The 14,145-nt window shown below is 41.1% G+C and overlaps 1 long non-coding RNA gene across 1 annotated transcript; it reads left to right on the top strand.

Annotated features, from left to right (window-relative positions):
• The first annotated feature begins 4,258 nt into the window (after positions 1 to 4,258).
• Positions 4,259 to 13,145, top strand: LOC147884704 (uncharacterized). Its single transcript, XR_015543536.1, has 3 exons — positions 4,259 to 4,352; positions 7,362 to 7,444; positions 13,094 to 13,145. It is a non-coding gene; the product is annotated as an uncharacterized LOC147884704 (long non-coding RNA).
• The last annotated feature ends 1,000 nt before the right edge of the window (positions 13,146 to 14,145 follow it).

Here is a 14,145-nt window from a genome sequence, read left to right as displayed (position 1 = left end):
ATAAGAGGTCATTTTTTGGATGATAGAAAATGTCAAATTACTAGTGTGATGCAAAAGAGATCATAGTTCATTATTGACAAAATCTTCCTAGGTGTCAGTTTAGCATCAGTATGTTGTGGTAGAGCATATGTAAAGAGCATCAGTTGTAGAGTCTCTATGTCATGGGAGAATAGAGGGGGAAAGTAGCGAGAATCCTAATGGAGTTTCTTCTTTTGCTAGGGTCACTTGCTCAAATTGACACCATAGAAGCCTTGATGAAGATTGGGCTCCAAAGTGACCAAGCTAATATTGCAAATCATGGCATATAACATTGAAATCAATGTGGAGATATAATGTAAGCATTGTGATGATATCATATATGCCATGTGCACCACATTATTAGATGCAACATATGAGAATATGAAGAATTGGGTCAAAGAATTCAATCTTGATGATTTGACTGTAATCAGCCATATGATTGCATTAGATGGATGAAATAATGCTACTTGTTGTTGCCGTTTCATAATGTAAAGACCATCTCTCCAAAGGAGAAGCTGCCTACAAGTCCTATGATACAACTGGTTGGTGGAAGCATTTGAGAATCTTTTGTTCATGTCACCATGGACAATGCAAAGACTTATAGACACGTTAGTACTATTCTAAAAGCAAGGACCTTCTCTTTGGTGGATGCAATGCACATTGACCTTATCTTGGAAGACTGGTATGAGAAGTAGGATACAACTTATTAAAAGAAGATTGTGGATGATGCAAGATCAATGTTCATAATGATACATTAAGATCAATAGAGATTCTCATAAGGATACATTAAGATCAATAGCAATGCTCATAATGATACATTATAGATTTGTTGGTATTTATAGACAAAAATAAAAGAAAATACAACTTGTTAAAGGAAAAATGTGGATGATGCAAGATCAATAGCAATGTTCACAATGATACATTATTTATAGATGAAAATAGAAGAAATGTTAAAAAATCATGTTTCCACAAGATTTTGTATGCATTTATAGATCATGGAATGATGCCTAGAGAATTGAGATGCTATTACAAAGATCATTTACTCACAAGATTACTTGGCTTGGGAAAGGGCGTTTTCATTTCAACTCTTTCATAATACATGATGCATAATTATCATGATGGATGGCCAAATATGAAACGATGCACATAATTGAATGTGATAAAATACCCAAAGGAGATGCTTTTCATAAGTAATTTGAAAGTTGAAAAAAAAATGAGGGTTTACATATTGAGTTTATTAGCAAATCCATAACAAAGACGTGCATAGATACAGCTATGTGAGTCATCATGCACAATGCAAAGAGTTGTAAAAGGGCTGCAAGAATACTACAGAGAGAGTGTGGGCATTTTTATACATCGACATGCTACACACACACACACACACACTTGCCTCCCAGGAGGGATCTCCTCGAATGAAAGGAAAAGGACCCACCCTGGAGAAATGGGGGCCCAAAGAAAAAAGAGGGTTGAGATAAAAAAAATAACACAAGACACACTATAGACATGGTGGTACCCAAGAGGATTGGACCACCTATGGGAAAGAACTGTTACCTAAAGACACGACTATATATACATGGAGAAAAGCATACCACTACACTCATGGAGGAGTGTGGATAGAAAGATATTAGGAACTTGCACGCACCCATGTAGGCGTAGCCGTAGGGAGATACCTACAACCATGAACATACGAAGGCACATCCTAAAATAGCACTAGAAGTATGATTACCCATCCCATAAAAAACAAGGCTATGAGGGATTACCCCATGGAGATGCACACCTATTATTATCTAAATCCCTAATGGATACCCCCATGTGGGTGCACCTTGCATTACCTCGGAGAAGAGCTGGCATATCATACACACAAATACTTGAGGGAACAACTAAAGGGGTATGAATTAAACCCCAAAACTGAGAGGAACAAAAGAAAAAAAGAAAAAAGAAAAAAATGAAAAACAATATATGGGAGACCGTTGGAAAGGGAACAGTCCATGACAATGCTCACAAAACTCGGGCTTTTAGTGTAAAAATCCCGGTTGAAATTGAGAAATCCCGATTGGGAAAATGATATGCCTTTTTTAATAAAGGGTTCAAATGAAGGTGGAAACTTTATTTTAAAGGCACACATGAAAATAGACTTTAATTAAAGAGTTCTTGGTATAGATAATCTTTAAAATAAAGGGTGAGTCTAGAACTCGCCTTTATTAAATTATGTATATATATAGAGTAGTACTATTAGTAGAATATATTTTATAACTGTAAGAGGCTAGCCGCTAGAGCCATGTATTAAGTTATTAACTCTAAGAGCCATGTGGCATGGTTCAAAGTTCAAACTTCAATCCTGATTCCTCATGTTTGTCTCAAACTAAGGTTGAGTGACGACTCACGAGTCATGAGTCATGACTCATACTACATAGAGTGAGGATTGATGATTGATCCAGCCTCCAGGTCTGGACTTCCAGGATCCTCTTTAATTTTACATCTAACCCCCGTCCTGACTCCTCCTTTTCCATTCCGATTCCCGATTCCCACCCCTGTGTGTGACGAGTCCTACCTTCAGGTCTTGATTCTTGAATCGCCATTGCAATTTGCAACTGGTTACTGGAGTCTGGGTTGTGTCTCTACGAACCAGACCCCTTTGAGCTTGCTGCTTCCATTCAGCGCATGCCGCACGCCCCCCTGAATCCTGATATTCCAGGAGAGGAAGGTCAGTTGAGGGCCGAGGCCTCTGATCAGCTTGGTCAACCATTATCAGAATCGATTATCGGACTGCTCCATCTCGATTCTCGACTGCCAAAGGAGCGTAGATGTTAACAAAGGAAGAGTTCTTCGGACTTCCTAGCTAGGCTCTTAACATTCCTGAGTGACTCGGTCTTCTTTGAAGTTTGATGAAGTTTTAGAGCTGGGTTGTCCTTGCGTTTCTTTGTTCTCGGGCTTTCTTCTTTCCTTGCCTTTAACTGGTTATTGGGCTCTCCTGTTTGGATGCTGGAGACCTCTCTGAGTTTTTCTGCGGTAGGTCCTTACTGGTAACCCCCCCCCCCCGTGTGCTTTGTCTGCATGGCCAGCCGCCATTCTCCACCCACGGGAGAGCTTCGATCTTGCACTGAGTGGCCACTCCTAGCTTCTTCTGGCCTGCATGTTCGGGGGGTAGTTCCTCCCTGTCTACAACTTCCATCGGTGAAGATTCACCAGCTGCATGCTTGGTTCCGTGGCCCCTCTGCCTACAGTCTCCAGTTTCTTGGATCTCCATTGCCCTGGCCCCTGAAGTTCGAAGTTCAAAGACAATGATGGCCATCCGCCAGAGGACCAATGATCAATCGCGATTCGCACTCCAAACTTCATAGTCCAGGACCCAGGTTGGTAACTACTAACTTGGTTGAACTTTGAGGTTTCACGGTAGACTCGTCACTCCAGAGCGTAATACGATCGATGTGGCTACTGCCAAGCGTTCCCGTTTGAAGCCCTTCATAAAAATTGTGAATAGCCTTTCTCCTCCTTCTAGACATGAGACGATCAACAGATTGATAGTGTTTGTGGGTGGTGGCAATCGTATCATTGTAGATCTCAGTAACTTGGATTGCATTTTTCAAAAACAAGATCTTATTGCTTCGAACTTTATTCTGAATCACGCTGAAGTCCTGTTATGAAGATATTACTAATCGTAAGAGAATCCATATTAATTTGCCTTTTTCTTTTGAGAATTTTGCTCCTCGTCATACATAAATAGAAGCCTTCCACAGGTGCATCGTCGAGATGTGATGGGAGGATGGGTTAATGCATGGGGCCTCACCGATTGGAGTGGAAAAACTTTCTAGTGCTCTTAGTAGCGGAGATGGGTGGGAGGTAGACTAGGGATACCTCCATGGTTATTTTTCCCTTGTATGGATATCTGAAATCCATAGATTAGAGTTCTAACAGCACTTCAAATCTGTGTTATGAGGGGTGAGCATTGAGGATCAGCAACTAATAGCACACCAACAAGTAGCCTTTGACAGTATCAGCCCTCACAAAATGCTCGTGTGTATGTGTGTGTGACATGTGTGTGCGTGTGTGTGTGTGTGTGAGAGAGAGAGAGAGAGAGAGTAGAAACCTCTTTCACAAAATAAATTTCTATTATATCTTGTAGAAACATGTTTCAAGGTTTATTTTCATTGTCTATTTCCAAGATGTGAACATTAATCATTCCTTGCTATCAATGTTTGTAAATGTTTGCTGAACCGCTAATCTGAAGCAGGTGTGGCAGTCCACATTGAGTTGCAGTCTCCTTGGATTAAGGTTGTAGTCTTTGGAGTGGGGTAGACTCTGGATAATTGTGATAAAGCATCTTCAAAGTTCAGGTATAATAACTTGCATTTGTCTATGCCCTCAATTATCCTGATTTTTTTGAGGGAGGGGGAAAAGAGAAAGATTTAAACTGTGAGACATACTTTCTTATAATGCACTATTTGCATGACATGCCCAATATGGTTGAGGGTCACCTTTGTTACATCCTCGTTATGGTAGCAACCTTGTGTGTCTCATATTATGGTGGTCCACTCAAATAGAATAGCTTTAGTCCTCTACATCTTGGAATCATCATGTGTGTGTGTGTGTGTGTGTGTGTGTGTGAGGCTTGCATTTGTCTATGCTCTTAGATATCCTAATTTTTTTTAAAGAGGGAAAAAAGAGGGTAGAAATTTGGGATATACTTTCTTGGAATGCATTGTTTGCATGGCATGGCCAATATGGCTAGCGCATAACTGGATGTAATGTGAGGGTCACCTTTGTTACATTCTCATTATGGCAGCAACCATAATATGGTGGTTCACCCAAATAGAATAGCTTTAGTTCTCTACATCTTGGAATCATCATGTGTGTGTGTGTGTGTGTGTGTGTGTGTGTGTGAGAGAGAGAGAGAGAGAGAGAAGCTTTACTTAGATTAGTTTCTATTTGTTTATAGATAGTTATGCCTCCCCGGCAAATGTCTCTATTTCATTTGCCGATGTTCACTCAACAACCACCACCCCCAAAGCGTTCAAAGAAGAGGCACATTTCAAAAGATGCATCCTCCAATGAATGTGAGGGAGAGGATAACTTAGGAGATACAGAGCCAAATGTAGTTGGCCTAGAGAATGATTTGCAGTTGCAGCTTCGAAGGCAAGCATGGAACGAAGCTTGGACAGCAACATTTGAATGGGCTATTTTGACAAGTCTGTCGGTAGGATTTTTTGCAAGTATTGCAAGAATGACATACGCTCCAAAAGTGAGTTTGGGAAATCTAGTTCCATTAATATCCAGCACAATGCTCTTACAGAGCATGCAAAATCTAGGGCACATTCTGAGGCAAAATATGTACATGGATTTAAGAAAGTGTGCATTGAAGATGGGATGAATAGATCCAAGGATGATGCCAATCAAGCCATTGAGAATCTATTTGCAGCAGCATATTTTGTTGCCAAAGAGGATCTTTCTTTTAGCTCATATTCGAAACAACTGAAACTTTTAATCCGATGCAAATGTCCATACATCACAACTGATTTGTACCACAATGACAAGGCATGTAGTAAGTTTGTGAGATGCATGAGTGAGGGGCTTTTGTCACAAATCTTGCAAAGGATGAAAGCATCTACATTTTACAGCCTCATGATGGATGAATATTGGGCATATTTAGCACCTCATTGTCTATGCCTCATTCATAAAGGATTGTGAACCTGTTACAGTGTTTCTAGGCCTCTTGGAAATACAAGGTGGAAATTCAAGCCATTTGTATGATTCTTGCATGTTCTTCTTGTCACAACTACACCTTGATGTCAACAACATAGTTTGCTTGGGTACAGATGGTGCTTCATCTATGATGGGGCATGTTAATGGGCTAGCTGCTTGCATGAAACGAGTCAGTCCTTATATGACTTCAATACATTGTATTGCTCATAGAACAAGCCTATGCTTATGTGACGCAGTTAAGAGATCTGTAACAGCCCAAGAAATTGATCAAATTGTGAATGAGATAGCAGCGATCTTTTCCAAAAGTGCCTTAAAAATTACAGCACTGAAGTCTCTAGAGACCGAGTTTGGGTGTGTGGAACTTAAGATGAGTCGTATCCACAAAATCAGATGGCTGAGTAGAGCATCAGCTATTCACAAAGTTTGTGAATCTTTTGAGCCTTTGCTGGTATTTTTGAAGTCATATAATCCCACTTTGTTTGTCAAGGTGAGCAATTTTGAGTTCATCTACAAGATTCACTTCATGGCAGATATGCTTGAAAGGTTAGCCATATTGAGCAAAACATTTCAATGTAACTTCGTTGACATTTCAGCAGTTAGTGGGATTATACAAACTGAAACATACTTAATTCGTGAACAATTCCTCATGGATCGAGACGTGGATATTAATGCATCTCAATGTGACACCATGGGTTATCCCATTATTCCAGATTATGGCCCTATTGTGGGACAGCTTGCTGCCCTTAGAGCATCTCTTTGTGGCAATACATATAGATCAGTCTTGATTCGCAGAAATCTTGATGGCATGGATATGGAGTCAGCCCTTGAATTTCAGAAGGAGTTCTCTAACGTGATAATTCAGAATCTATTTGAAAGGTTTCCAGATAACAACCTTGTTGGATGCTTCAAGGCACTATCACCTTGTACCTTTCCAAAGGGAAACCATTTGAAGAATTATGGGTTTTCTGAAATTGAGACACTTGCATCCTACTATGGTGAGTCCAAGGATCTTGAAAACGGAGAGAGCATCGGACCTCTTATTGACAAGATGCATGCCAAACGAGAGTATCAATATTTCAAGGCACAAGCTGCATTTGAATGGGAAGGAAGGAGTTTGAGGGATACATGGGTCTCTATTGCTAGAAACCCAACCACGGCTACCAAGTATCCCATGCTACTTTGTTTAGCACATATCTCTATGCTACAATGTGCAAGTACAGCAATATGTGAAAGAGGTTTCAGCATACAAAATATAATCAAGGACAAGCTTCGAAACTCTCTAAAATCAAGGAGCATGGATGCGCTTATGCGTGTGTACATCGAAGGGCCACCTCTTGAAGACTATGATTTTGGTGTTGCCATTGAATTATGGAAGAGAGGTACCAAAACTAGTAGGCATATCTATGGTGAAAGCACAAGGTATGCTTTTGATTTGTTTATTATATATAAATAATTTTAATGTGATTGTATATGTGTTTAGTTGACTTTGATTGCTTTCTTTAAATGTAGGGTCAGCGGGATTCAAAGAGGTTGAAGGTATTTTTTAAAGTTTCAATCATTAGGTAGACTTTGTCTTGAAATCAATATTCATTCTCTTAGCTATCCTATTAAGTAAAATCATTTCTCTATGCTTTTATTTGCAGGTTGCTTTTTGGGATATATTTTTTGTGCATGCTTTTTTGTGGCATTATCTATGATGATTTCTATCTACAATGAAACGATTAAGGTGCAGTAAGGGATCTCATATATACAATTGCTGTTTTGAGATTAATATTTTGAAGAGGGTCCATCTATGGTAAGTTTTTTCTATTAGATTAGAAGTGTAAATCTGTTTTTATTGTAAAGAAAGAGGGAGAGAGATAGGAGACTCAAGTTCAGCTTTCTTCACAACACACAAAAGAGAGAGGACACAAGGTTGGAGGGTGAAGCCTTTCTTCACTTTTGCACACAACAACAATACAATAGAAGAGGGAAAATACCCTATATGTCAAAACCTAGAATACGTGGTTCATATGTGAACCCAAACCAAAAACATACGTGGTAGTCTAACTACACCACGAGTACAACTAACATAGGCGGTGACATAAATGATAGTTATCCAGGAGATATGTCGGGGATAGAGCTTGATATCTCAACACTCCCCCTCAAGCTCAAATCCATCTCACGTACACCAAGCAAGCTCCTAAATCTGCGAAGCTTCTCGGTACCCAATGCCTTCGTAAAGATATCAGCCACCTGCTCCTCAGTGCTGACATAGACAAGATCAATCTCACCAGCTAGAACCTTCTCTCTCACAAAGTGATAGTGCACCTCAATGTGCTTCGTTCTAGCATGATAAACTGGGTTATTAGCAAGCATGATGCTGCTAATGTTGTCACAATGAATGACAACTGCTGCATGAACTGACTGTCCCATATCTGCAAGTAGCTTCCGTAACCAAGCTACCTCACATGCAGCCATTGCTGCACCCCTGTACTCAGCCTCTGTGTTCGACAAGGCAACTGTTGGCTGCTTCTTGCTGCTCCAACTGATGGCACCACTCCCAAGGGAAAACATAAAACCACTAATAGATCTCCTGTCTGAGACACTACCAGCCCAGTCAGCATCTGTGTATCCATGTACCTGTAATGCACACCCAGCTTCATAAAACAGTCCATAATGCAATGTGGACTTCACATACCGCAGTATGCGCCTAGCCGCATCCAAATGTGGCTTCCTCGGTGCCTGCATAAACTGACTCACCAGCCCCACAGCATAGCTCAAATCTGGTCTGGTTATAGTCATGTAAATCAAGCTACCTACTATGCGCCTGTACATAGTAATATCTTCAAGAAGCTCACCTGACTCTGCATTGAGCTTCACATTCTGCTCCAATGGAACAGAGATAGGCTTACAGCCTGTCATCCCATATTTGGACAGCATGTCCAAACCGTATTGCCTTTGCAACAGCCATATCCCACTCGGGGATCTAATAACCTCAATGCCCAAGAAGTAACGCAGCTCTCCCAAATCCTTCATCTCAAATTTCTGCTTCAACAGCAGCTTCACTTCATTAATGTCTGCATCACTATCACCTGTAATAATCAAGTCATGAACATAGATGACTATAAGCACAATCCCTCTGTTTGTCCTTTTCACATAAAGTGAAAAATCTGAATTGGAAATCTGAAATCCAATAGTGACAAGATATTGCCCTATCTTGTCTGACCATGCCCTCGGCGCCTGTTTTAAGCCATACAAGGCTTTGCGCAACCTGCATACAAAATCGGGGTGTGCTTTATCCTCATAACCTTCTGGCTGCATCATATAAACCTCTTCCTGCAAGTCACCATGCAAGAAGGCATTTTTCACATCCATCTGATGCAAAGACCATCCCTTTGCAGCAGCCATAGCAATTACTGCTCTCACGGTTGCCATCCTTGCAACTGGGCTGAAAGTTTCCTCATAGTCAATTCCATATGTCTGTGCAAAACCTTTGGCAACCAATCTTGCCTTGTACCTGCTAACAGACCCATCAGCATTGTGCTTTACTTTGTAAACCCACTTGCAGCCAATAGCCTTCTTATCATGAGGCAAAGGCATCAAATCCCAAGTGTGGTTTGCATCCAAGGCAGCCATCTCTTCATCCATAGCTGCTTCCCAATTTTTATGCCCTGCTGCATCCTCAAAACATGTGGGCTCTGGCTCCTCTAGAACCTTGACCATATAAGCATAGTGATGTGCTGTATACCCATCATATCTCAGCCTATCAACTGGATACTTAATACGAGTGGACCTCCGTACAACTGGATCAGTTGCAGGAGTCTTTAAATCATGCCTGCTTTTCCTTGCACCAGGTGTAACAACAGAAGGAATCCCAAGTTCCTCATCAAGGCTCATTTCAGAGCCACTTGACTCTCCATCAACATGAGAGCTACCAGCAGACACATCAAACACTGGAGCATGGTCCACTTTTTCTTTTCCCTTATGTGATACCTGCACAACACTATCAGGACTGCCATGTGACGATTCACTAGATCTCAATCTCCCTGTCCATGCATTAGATCCACTAGTAGAGGACTCTCTGGGTCCACTCAAGGCTTGAGATTGCTGCTCTGCATTTATTGCAGCATTCCCATTTCCTGCATCTGCATCTCCTACCATAACAGTTGGTGCATACCAGCTGCTCATTTCATCAAAAACAACATCTCTGCTCACTTGCATTTTGCGGGTGGAAGGGTTATAACAGCGATACCCTTTCTGGTGCTGAGCATATCCAATAAAGATGCATTTTTCTGCCTTTGGATCCAGCTTTGTTCTCTTCTCATCAGGAACATGAACATAAGCTATGCAACCAAATACCTTCAAGTGAGAAATATCTGGTTTTTGGCCTGTATACATTTCTTCAGGCGTCATGCCATGGACAGCTGCAGTGGGGGTTCTGTTCATAATATAAACAGCAGTTGCTACTGCTTCAGCCCAAAAATAATCAGGCATGTTTTTCTCATTTAGGATCGCCCGTCCTGCTTCTGCAATATGCCTGTTCTTCCTTTCTGCAACCCCATTCTGCTGAGGGGTAGACCTACATGAGTACTTCCTTTGAATTCCCTGTTCTTTCAGATATTCACAAAATTCTTCTGAAAAGTACTCTCCCCCTCCATCAGATCTTAGCACTTTAATATGCACACCTTTCTCTTTTTCAACCATGGCCTTAAAAGCCTTGAAATGGCTGAACACTTCACTTTTGTGCTTCATAAAATAAATCCACACCTTCCTAGTGTAGTCATCAATAAACGTCACATAATAATGGCATCCACCAATAGAAGCAGTTTTGGTTGTCCAAACATCTGAGTGGATCACTTCCAAAGGTCTTCTACTCACCTTAGCATTTTTGGGAAATGCATGTCTGGCCTGCTTACCCATTTGGCATGCTTCACATACCTTTTGCATTCCCTCAACTCTGAATTTAGGCAAACCTGCAACAATGTTTTTCGTTTGCATAGATTTCAGCCTTTGTATATTCACGTGCCCAATGCGCTTGTGCCATATCTCAATATCTGCAATGACACCTCTCCCATGCGCAAACATAGCAGCTTTCACCTCAGGCATATCAACATCCAAGGTGAACATTCTTCCATTTTTGTTGCCTTTCGCAACCAAGCGGCATTTATTTTTCAGGTCTTCAACAAAGCATCCATCAGGATTAAATCTAACCTGCAGACCTTGCTCAACCATCTGGCCAACTGAAACCAGGTTCTTAGTGATTTTTGGAACATGAAGTACATCTGCTAAGTACTTCGTTTTGCCATCTTGCATAGCCAATGGCACTTTACCAACCTGCGTAATTGGGTGCGCAGTATCATCACCTGTTTCAACATAACCTGGCTTATCCAAATTTCTAACATCATGAAACCACTCACCATGACTGGTCATGTGGTTAGACGCACCTGAATCAACATACCAAACATCATTGCAAGCTGCAGCATCTCCTGACATGGAGTTAACCATATGCTGCATCACAAAAAGGTGCTCATTTCTGTCGTCACCATGCCCACTTGATGATGCATAGTTGCTTTGCTGCAACTTCCCACTTTTGATGTCATTCTGTTTTTTATAGCATGTATTCTCCTTGTGTCCAGGCTTTCCACAATAATAGCATTCTGTGCTGCTATTAACTTGCTGGTTCCTTTGCCATGAACCATGGCCTCTTTGGCTCCCCCTGCCTCTAGAACTACCACGTCCTCCTCCATAGGACTGGTTTTCCTGTTGTTGCTGTTGGTTCTGATTTCCTGCACGGCCACCAAAACGGCCTCTTCCTCTACCCCTGCCTCTACCTGTATTCGAGTAGAAAGCAGTCTCTTGAGAAGTTGAGGTGGCTGAACCACCATTCCTTTGCTCTTCACTCAGCAAGAGAGCAATAAGTTCCTGAAAATCAGGAAATGTTTCACGGACTCCAATGGATGTCCGAAACTGTGCATAATCTTTCCCAAGACCATTCAAGGTCACGGACACTAAGTCCTCATCATCAACAGGTGCTCCAATGGAGGCAAGAGAATCTGCAAGGCCTTTCACCTTCAAGGAATACTCATTTATATTCATATTTTTCCTTTGCACATTGTGCAGCTCCTGCTTTAGTTGCATCTTTCGTGCTTTGGTATTTGTGCTATACAGCTTCACCAATGTATCCCATGCCTCCTTAGGTGTCTCTACATCCTGTATATGCACAATCATAGAATCTGAAATGCTAACAGACAGCCAATACAAGCATTTTCTGGCTTTTTCATGCCATTCTTTAAAGGCCTTCAATTCAGCAGGAGTGGGAGCAGCACCCAAAACTGGTTCTGTAGTTTCACCACTGATGTAATCCCAAACTCCCTTTCCCATAAGGAAGTTTGTCATCCTGAACTTCCATGCTTGGAAGTTGTTCTTGTCAAGCTTCTCACTGACAATGGTAGACAGATTCTCAGACATTTTACAAATCACGAATTGCAACAGCAACCTGTAAACACAGCAAATGCCTCACAAGGGCAAATAGCAAAACTTCTGCGAAAAGCCTCACAGGGGCAGATCTGCAACACTGACGAAAGTGGTATTTCACCACACAGTCACTTCCTCGTGACGATTTTGCATCAACAGGCAACAGGCATGAATCTGCAACTCCCAATATCTCTGCACATAGGCATACGATGCAATTTCTGTGGCACCTTTCCACCGACTAGCCGCGCGGTGGTCGCACAGCAAAAACAGGGCCTTTTTCTGAGTGCCTGCGAAGAACTTGTGCCTCCAAAACGGGCTTCGAAACGGCCTCAAATCAAAAAAATAAAGTCACCGAGGGCTTTGCGCTCTCCCGCAGCATATACTGCGCTCTCGCCGCACCGCGAAGGGCCTCTCAATCTGAAGCAGTGCACTCCTGCACTTCTGGCTGTGCTACCTGCAGAGATTTGATCCCAAACTCGAAATAGGAAAGCTACACTGGTCCTCTTACCAGGACACCACAAACTTGGCTAGCTTTCTTGAGCTCCTAACCACGAACAAGGCTCTGATACCATGTAAAGAAAGAGGGAGAGAGATAGGAGACTCAAGTTCAGCTTTCTTCACAACACACAAAAGAGAGAGGACACAAGGTTGGAGGGTGAAGCCTTTCTTCACTTTTGCACACAACAACAATACAATAGAAGAGGGAAAATACCCTATATGTCAAAACCTAGAATACGTGGTTCATATGTGAACCCAAACCAAAAACATACGTGGTAGTCTAACTACACCACGAGTACAACTAACATAGGCGGTGACATAAATGATAGTCATCCAGGAGATATGTCGGGGATAGAGCTTGATATCTCAACATTTATACATGTTGAAATTAGATTACACGGGATTCTTTGTGAATATACAGGTTTGGTCTTATTCAAGCATGCAGTTGATGATGATCTTGAGCTTAGAAATGGAGTGTTTGAATGTGTGGATATCTTGCTTGACAAGTGTCTTATGATCAAATCAATCATTCAGCTTTTACTTGATGTTACAATCTTAGGATTGTGATCATGTGGGCAAGATATGAGACTAAGATCTACTGTTGAGTAACCATTGTATACACCATATGAGGTAAAGCTTCCTTTGCCATCTCACATTGTTAAAGCTTTTTAGTAGTTGTCTTGGCAAGTAATGGTAGCTATCGTTGTCTTGGTTATGATGTCTTAGTTGTCCTTATAAGTAAGCTAGTATGATTGTGTCTCCATGGTTTTACTTGTAGGTTGTTTTGTGGGTTGTGTACCTTTTTTGTGGCATTATCTATGATGATATTTGTCTACAATCAAATGGTTAAGGTGCAGTAAGGGATCACACATATACAGTTGCTGCGGTTTTGATATCAATATGGTTGTTTTTTTGAGATCAATAATTGAAAGAGGATTCTACAATCAAATGGTGAAGGTGTAGTAAGGGGTCACACATATACAGTTGATGCTGTTTTGATATCAATATGGTTGTTGTTTTGAGATCAATAATTGAAAGAGGATTCTACAATCAAATGATTAAGGTGCAGTAAGGGATCACACATATACAATTGCTGCTGTTTTGATATCAGTATGGTTGCTACTTTGAGATCAATAATTGAAAGAGGATTCTACACAAATGGTTAAGGTACAGTAAGGGATCACATATATACAGTTGCTACTGTTTTGATATCAATATGGTTGCTGTTTTGATATCAATAATTGAAAAAGGATCCATCTATGGTAAGTTTTTTCTATTTAGATTAGTAGTGTAAATCTATTTTTTCAATATGCTAAAAGTACATTACATGGGATTTTATGTGAATATACAGATTTGGGCTTATTCAAGCATGTAGCTAAGGATGATCTTGAGCTAAGAAATGGATTGTTTGAATGTGTGGCTAAGATCTACTACCAGGTGACCATTGTGTAGACCATTATGAGAGAAAGATAC

Source organism: Dipteris shenzhenensis, chromosome 26 (assembly GCF_047967505.1).
Source record: "Dipteris shenzhenensis isolate YYH24624 ecotype China chromosome 26, Dip_SZ_1.0, whole genome shotgun sequence".
NCBI lineage: Eukaryota > Viridiplantae > Streptophyta > Polypodiopsida > Gleicheniales > Dipteridaceae > Dipteris > Dipteris shenzhenensis.
Note: the sequence above shows the minus strand (reverse complement) of the source record. Positions and strands in the feature narration are given on the sequence as shown.